The sequence below is a fragment of the Acinonyx jubatus genome, chromosome X, assembly GCF_027475565.1.
Source record: "Acinonyx jubatus isolate Ajub_Pintada_27869175 chromosome X, VMU_Ajub_asm_v1.0, whole genome shotgun sequence".
In the NCBI taxonomy this organism is placed as follows: domain Eukaryota; kingdom Metazoa; phylum Chordata; class Mammalia; order Carnivora; family Felidae; genus Acinonyx; species Acinonyx jubatus.
The window spans coordinates 96,516,752-96,524,565 of NC_069389.1; the positions used below are offsets into that span (position 1 = coordinate 96,516,752).

At 38.1% G+C, this 7,814-nt stretch overlaps 1 pseudogene; it reads left to right on the forward strand.

The window, feature by feature from the left end:
• The first annotated feature begins 582 nt into the window (after window positions 1–582).
• Window positions 583–2,629, forward strand: LOC128311446 (39S ribosomal protein L18, mitochondrial-like; annotated as a pseudogene).
• Window positions 2,630–7,814: the final 5,185 nt, after the last annotated feature.

The following is a 7,814-nucleotide window of genomic DNA, read 5'->3' on the forward strand; positions in this document are numbered from 1 at the left end:
CATATCTATGGTGGCCATTCATACCCATTGTAGACCCATTTGTTCTCAAGCTGGCTATACATTAGAATCCCCTCTGTGTGCTCTAATGATAACACCACCTTGAGATGCTGTAGAGTAATTAAATTCAAGTCTCTGAGAATGGGATGTTGGCATCGGCTTCTTTTAAAACATACCAAGTGATTGTAATGTGCAACCAAAGTTTAGAACCCATGCTGTAGGAAGTTACTTGTGGAAGTGAGATAAATAAGACTTAAATAACTTGTCTTCTAGCACATTGCTAAGCTGCTGACCAGTACTGTTCTGGTAAAGTAGGCCTAAGAGTTTGTTTTTGGTGTTCTCTCTCTCCCTCTCTTCTGAACTGTGGGTTATAACTTCACTTACAAAGCATGGGCCTATAATGCCAACTTCCATCTATACACCTAGACTCTCTTGCCTGGGTGTCCTTTTACCTATGCTCAGTTCTGTTTCTGCCAGTGGTATACAATACTCAATTTTAGGGTTTGCATAATAATTTATTTGAGTTGGAGGCTGTGAGGCCACTTACTGATGTTGTCTCAAGTTTAGCTTTTGCATGTCCTATGAATTCCAGCAACAAAAACTAAATTTGTTGAGTTAATATGGCTGTGGCCAGTGAGCGTGATTGTGGGAGTTTCTGTTTGTAGGAACCCCAGGCATGGAGTCACAGCACTCTCAACCAGTGCCAAGCCAGTGGTAAAGCCTGATGTAGACCCTCTGGACTAGAAGCCCTGCAATCTGGAGCTCTTAGCTCTAGCCAGGAAAAAGCAAGGTTGGGGGTGGGGTGGACAATGTGGCCCTCTGTGAGTTCTGGCACTGGTTGTGAATTATTAAGTCTCAGCATAATGTGGGAACACTTGTTGAACATCACAATGGCCAGGTTGGGGTTTCAGTATCCACTTGGAATGGGCTATTAAAAAAAAGTACCTTGACAGCACCAAAAATGTGGTGGCTTATGAGAGTAAAGGAATCAACTTCATGGTCTCCCACCCCACTGCTTGGGAGGCAGCTGCAGACTGGGTGAGAGGACTACCGAGTGCCATGACAGAAGGTGGTGTGGTGTTGTAGGAGCCTCAGAGAGTCTATGAATGAAACAGAAGCTTTGTTTCAAGTGTGTAAATATAAAGCTATGAGCTGTTACATCCTTCTGAAGCAAGCATCTGGAAGAACAGCCAGCTTGGATAAAACTTCCAAGTTTTATCCAATCATGTAGCTGTGGAATGTTATTACTATTTAAGGTTATCCTCCCCTCCCCTGGAGTGTTGTGTGTGTATGTGTGTGTTTTTTCATCAAGGGCTAAATTCCTCCCCTCTCTTGAACCTGAGAGAAGTATTTGAGAAAAGCTGTTGCCAGTTGTAATTAACTTTTGAAGGTCAAATTAAATGTTGTTTCTAAGTTAAAGAAGAAACACACATAATGAACAAAAACAAAACAAAACAAAAACCCTCAAATATGTGAAGTGAGAATTTTCCCTGATTTAGCTTGAGTCTCAACTCATTTTCTTCTAACACTCCTTTCTAGTTACCCACAGAGGAGAACATTGTGGTCTATATTGATTGGTATCCTTTTATATGTTGTTAGTGAGCATGCCCTTTTATATCTTGTCTTTGGAAACAACAGAATCTCTGGCATGCTCAGTTTCTTTGCTGGCTCCCAGCAGTGAAGTGGTCAGAAGAGTTCTCCTTCCTTTCTGGTAAAGATTGTGTAAACAATTTGCATTACACAATTAGATTTTGAGTCCATTCTTTCATTTGATCCTTACAGCAAATCTGTGCAGTAGTCCTGGCCTGAGGTGTTAGCATTTTTTTAAAGACCAGAGATTGAGGTGCAGAAGGAAAGTCACTTGCCCCACATTTTTGTAGTCAGAACTCAGAATCTATTTTTTGCATAGCACATATCATTCACATTGTTTGCTTATTTGGTTGATCATCCTCTGTGTTCACTGCCACTAGAATGCAAACTAAATATTAATAGGGGTCTTACCTGTCCTGTTCATGTCTATATCCCCAGAGATGAGATCAGTGCACAGCATATACTGAATGCTTTGTTGAATCTTGAAGGCTTGGTCTTCTGGTCACAAGTCCTGTGGTCTTTTTCATTCTCTATGGCCGCTCTTCTTTTGCCAAAGTTCAAAGAGATAGATGGAAAAATGCACAAATGATCATGCAGCTAGTAATTAGTGGAGCCAGCACCAGAACCCGGGTTGCTTACTTCTCAGATTTGTGTTACTTTAGTTTATTTTTGGACACTGACAGACCCAATGCTATGCTGTGTTTTTTAAAAGATCCTTGAGTGTGGATCTGCATACTCTAAGGCCACTGGCAGAGTCTATCTTCTGCAGAGTTCTGGAGTGGGAAAAGTTTGTCTTCTTCACCTACACATCTACCTCCCTTTCTGCCTGAAGCTCAGCTACTCTGTATTCTCTGGGTACTTAGTGCCCCCCACCCTGGGTCTCACCCTAGCCTGCACCGCAGTGTTCAAGATCTTTCTAGATCCCTTCTCTCAAATTTTTCTCTGTCCTTTGACCCACTGTTAGTGCAAATGTCAGTTGCTAGCTAGATGGAGTCAACTTACCTCTTTGAGTCTCAATTTTCTTACCAAATAACAAGGGTAATAATATTTCCTTCTAATGCCATTTGTGTGATATGAATATATATATATATATTCATATAAAGCATCAATGTGTATGTTATAAAGCATTTTACAAATTATGTTTCGTTATTAGTTTTTTCTAGGCATTTGCCTAATATAGTGAACAACAAGTTCCTTTAGGACCCTAAGGTTTTTTTGTAATGGTTGAGTTACCTTTTCTGGGTTACCTAGTTAAATTTTAACAAGGATATTCAATACCTTTCACCTAAAAGAGTAATGCCTCTGATGGGAATTTTAAGAATCTTGGCAAATCTGTGATGGACAGGTTTTTATGCGGGGATGGGAGAAAGCAAGGTTTTTAGGTCATTGCTATTCACTCTTTCTTTGCAACACGACTCACCTTGACTCTTTGTTCCTCCTCTGTAACTTCAACCTCTGCTGAGTCAAGAATTTTGGTCAGAATTGTCAGTACACTGTGGTGGATGGTTTGGTTTGAAATGATTTGAAGTGATCCTACTTATTTGAAGCCCATGTGGTTTACTTCCAGACAGATGCTCACTATGACTCTCCCATGCTGGAGCACATTAGGCCACAGATCTCTACTGTGCAGGTGTAGCTGATTTTGGACAAACTGTTCCTTTGCTTGTTGTTGTTCTGTGATTGGTGGACCAAGGCCAGTGAGATGAAAGGTGAGGGTTAAATAGTGCACAGAAGCCCACATTTGAAAAAGCTGGGGCCAAGCCAGAGGGTGTCTGATTCATATGGAAACTTGCCCCAAGGGGCCTTTATGTCAAAATCTGTCAACCAGCAGCTTTTGCAGAGTTGTGAGACCCTGAGGTTGGTGTCTTTCTAGGCATTTTCTTGTCAGAGCCGTCATTCCAGAAAATTATAGAGTGTGGATTGAAACTAAGATTATAGGTTTAAACAGCCTTTGCCTCTCTGCAACTAGGGACAGCCTAAGCAATGCCCAGAAGATAAATTTGGTCTCAGTCATTATGAAAATTGAAAATAATGCTTTACAATTAAGAGTTTGAAAACAGCCTTTAATTTAGCTTCCATAAAACATTGATGGGGTGGGAGGGTGTGATGGCTGAGGGCTCAAGGGGCCTGTATTAAAGAAGAGTAGAAGCTTTTAAAGCTTTGTTACTAGTTTCAACGTGGTTCAAGGGTCTTGGCAATCTCAGTGCATTGAGATTGTTTGGTTGTTTCAGGTCCTGTGAAAAGGAGTATTCAACATCTTTGTAGTCAGAATCATGACAATTACTAGAAAGGCAAAATGAACGCAAGTATTCTTGATAGGTTAGGTGGACTCTAAATAAATGGACCTTAGAAATAAAGAAGTAAAAGAGACCAAGTTTAAGAAATAGGGATATTTTGGAAGGACTGAGGAAATTTAAAATAAAGATAGAAACCTGTGTCATCCTGAAATGTAAAAAGAAGGGAACAGTTAACATAGAGTGCAGATGGGACCAAATTGGAAAAGAAAAAGCACAACACAACAAAACAAAACATTGGAAGATGTCCTATAACTCCCCACTCAGAGGGAGAATTGTAGCCTAACCAGAAATAGTCGAAATCCTGGACCTCATAATCTCTCCCTACTTTGAAAGAGCCAGGGCTAAAACGGAACTTAACCAGACTCTATGATGTAGAGACCATCCGTCTGAAGACGTACTCATCTGAGTCTGGCCGTCAGTGGAGAAGTTTCACCAAAGAGAGGAAGCAGAGTCAAAGTTCCTTAGAGAGCATGTGTGTGTGTGTGTGTGTGTGTTTGGGATAGAAGAAGGAAGAAAGTTAGAAGCATCTAATATCCCATCAAACTGAGATAATCACTTGAGGATGACCACCATTTTGTGTGGTTCATTATGTGTATATGCATATGTTATTTTTCATAGATGGCATCAGAGTCTAAATGCTTGCTTTATTGTTAAGGGTACCTTTTAAAAATATTTTAAGTTTATTTTTATTTATTTTGAGAGAAAGCAAGAGAGCGAGCAAGCATGAGAGGGGGAGGGACAGAGAGAGAGGGAGAGAGAATCCCAAACAGGCTCCGGGCTGTCAGCATGGAGCCCAATGTGGGGCTTAATCTCACCAACTGTGAGATGATGACCTGAGCTGAAATCAAGAGTTGGATGCTTAACTGACTGAGCCACCCAGGTGCCCCATAGGGGTACGCTTTATGGGACTTTGGCCTCCCCTCTTCTTCTCTTCCTTCTCATTACACTCCCACATGATAACTAAAGTTAATAGCCTGATGTATATCATTCTATACATTCTCTATATTTACTTCATCTGATTCAGACACAGAGGTTTTGTTTGGTCAATATTTTATACAATTGGTTATCATGTTAGACATTTTTCTTTATCTTTTATTTATTAATATCTAGTGGATTTGGTGAGATTTCCACAATTCTTTTAATGGCAGTAAAATAGCTTATAATATGAATGTATCAGACATTATTCAATCATTTCCATATTAATGGGCATTCATTGTATTTCCAATTCTTTTTTGCCATCGCCATTCCTGTTGCAGTTACTATTCTTGTACTAGTTCAAACCATGAGAAATTATTATTTTCATAAACCAAAATAGCCAACTATCAAAAACAAAATTATGATACTATCTTATGATAAATAAATTGGCAATAGCGTTCAGGTTTGAGAATGTGGAAAATAAAATCACTTTTGGGTTCAAACGGAAAGTCTCCTAGAATACAGAGAAAAGAAGCAAGGAGGTAAAAATAATGAGAAAATCAATAATAAATATAATGGACCAGTGAATGGAGAACCAATATGTGGCCAGTGTATGTATCTCAGGAGACAAGAATAAATGCAATAGAAGCAATAATAGAAGAAAACATTTCTTAAATGAAGAAATGGCTGAATCTGCAGATCAAAATGCATCACTAGGTACCAGTTGAATTTACAAGATGTGACTGACACCTAAATAATCCTGGTGAATGTACTGGATTTTGAGAATAAAAAAAAAAAATTCAAGCACCCAGTCAAAAAAGAGAAACAATGAAAAACCGAAAATAAACAAGTCACCTCAAAATTAAATAAGTTTTTGGCATTTTGGTATAATAAATATTAAATGCAATAAGACAGTAGAGCAGCATTTATCTATTTGATAGAACAATATTTTGACCAAGGTGTTCTCTACCCTGACAATGCAACAAAAAGATACCTTCAGAAATATTCTACTCATGTAGAATATGTGGACAATGAGTGAGGTGACTCAAAATAGGTACTCAGAGTCACCAGAAAACAATTTGAAAAAACAAAGATCTTAAGAAAATAGACTTTAGTATAAATAGATTGATGCATGCATTGAATTCATTTAAACTTAGAATTACTTAAATGATGTTATAGATGAGGTTATAAAAAACGCAGATATTAATAATCCTTGAAAGAGTAGGTAACATTGTTTCAAATATTGAAAATACAGAGTTTTGTCTAAAATATACAATGCCAAAATCACCTGGGAGATCAGGATGGGGAAGGAAAGTTTCAAGGATATCCATAGATTCATGTATTTTAAATTTAACGGTAACCACATGCAGAACTAAAAGCAGAAAGTATACTTTCCAAATTACTAAAGCAAAAAAAAGTCAAAGATCATCCATATTAAAAAAAATAAGTAGGAACAAATAATAATTCAAACACAACAACAGAAGTAAGACCAAGAAATGCCAATAAATGTGTGAGTTAAACATTTCTATTATAGAACAGACATTCACAGACTGAACTAGGAAACAAAATACACCTGTACTTCCTGTGGCTTATAAAAGACATGTGTAAAAGTAACTCTTAAAGGTGAAAAGTAAAAGGATGACATATAGCAGCAAATGCAAGCACAAAGAAAGCATATTAATAGACAAAGTGGAATCTCAAGCAAACTCATTCATAAGATAAGGCCGTTTATTTATTATTAGTTTAGCCTTGCTCTAATAGTGTAGTCATTAGCTACAGGTGGCTGTTTGATTTTAAATCTATTTATCTATATATCTCCATTATTTATTTGTTTATTTTTAATGTTTGAGAGAGAGTGTGTGCACAAGCAGGGGAGGGGCAGAGAGGGAGAGAGGGAGAAGGAGAGGGAGAGGGAGAGGGAGAAGGAGAGAGAGAGAGAGAGAGAGAGAGAGAGAGAGAGAGAGAGAGAGAGAGAGAATATCCCAAGCAGGCTCTATACCGGCCAGTGCAGAGCCTGACATGAGGCTCGATCCCACGATCTGAGCCAAAATCAAGAATCAGAAGCTTAACCAATGGAGCCACCCAGGCACCCCTGCATTTAAGTTTAATCTAATTTAAATAAACTTGAACTTAAAACTTCTATTCCTCAGTAATAATAGCCACATTTCAAGTGTTTAGTAGCCACACCTGCTCAAGTGTTCAACAGCCAGCATATTGGACATCACTGATCTAGAACATGTCCATCATCTCTGTTAAATAAACAGTACTGATAAGGGATTAAAAAAAGGAAGCATAATAAAAGTATAATATTTATAAACCTTTATGCACAAAATAAGATCCATTTAAAAATTATAATTGAATACTGCCAGATACAAGGAGAAACTAACAGTATGCCAATGGGAAAAGAGGAATTTAACATGTAAAAACACAATGTATGAAGCATTATAGAAGATCTATTAAAAAAAATGTTTTTAACATTTATTTATTTTTGAGAGACAGAGGCAGAGCATGAGCAGGGGAGGGGCAGAGAGAGAGGGACACAGAGAATCCAAAGCAGGCTCCAGGCTTTGAGCTGTCAGCACAGAGCCTGACGCAGGGCTCAAACCCATGAACCGTTTGATCATGACCTGAACTGAAGTCAGACACTTAACTGACTGAGCCACCCAGGCACGCTGCAGACCTGATTATTTCAATTAGTAAAGTTAAAGTAATCAATTCAAATAAAATTCTTTATCTGAAATAACTATATCTTCTTTTGTGTACCCATGGAACATTAAGGAAATGTAATCATATTGGCCATGATCTAAAGCCCAGTTTTTTTTTTCTTGGTAAAGCCCAGTTCTAAAAAGCATACGTAGCACACATTCAGTAATATTTGCAATTAATAATAGACATACAAATGAAAGCCTTACTTATTTCCACATACTTAGGAAATGTAAAACTTCCTTTAATAATCCTTGGGTTGAGGAGGAAAAGCAAAAGCCACAGTTCACAATACTTGAAAAAATAACCGCA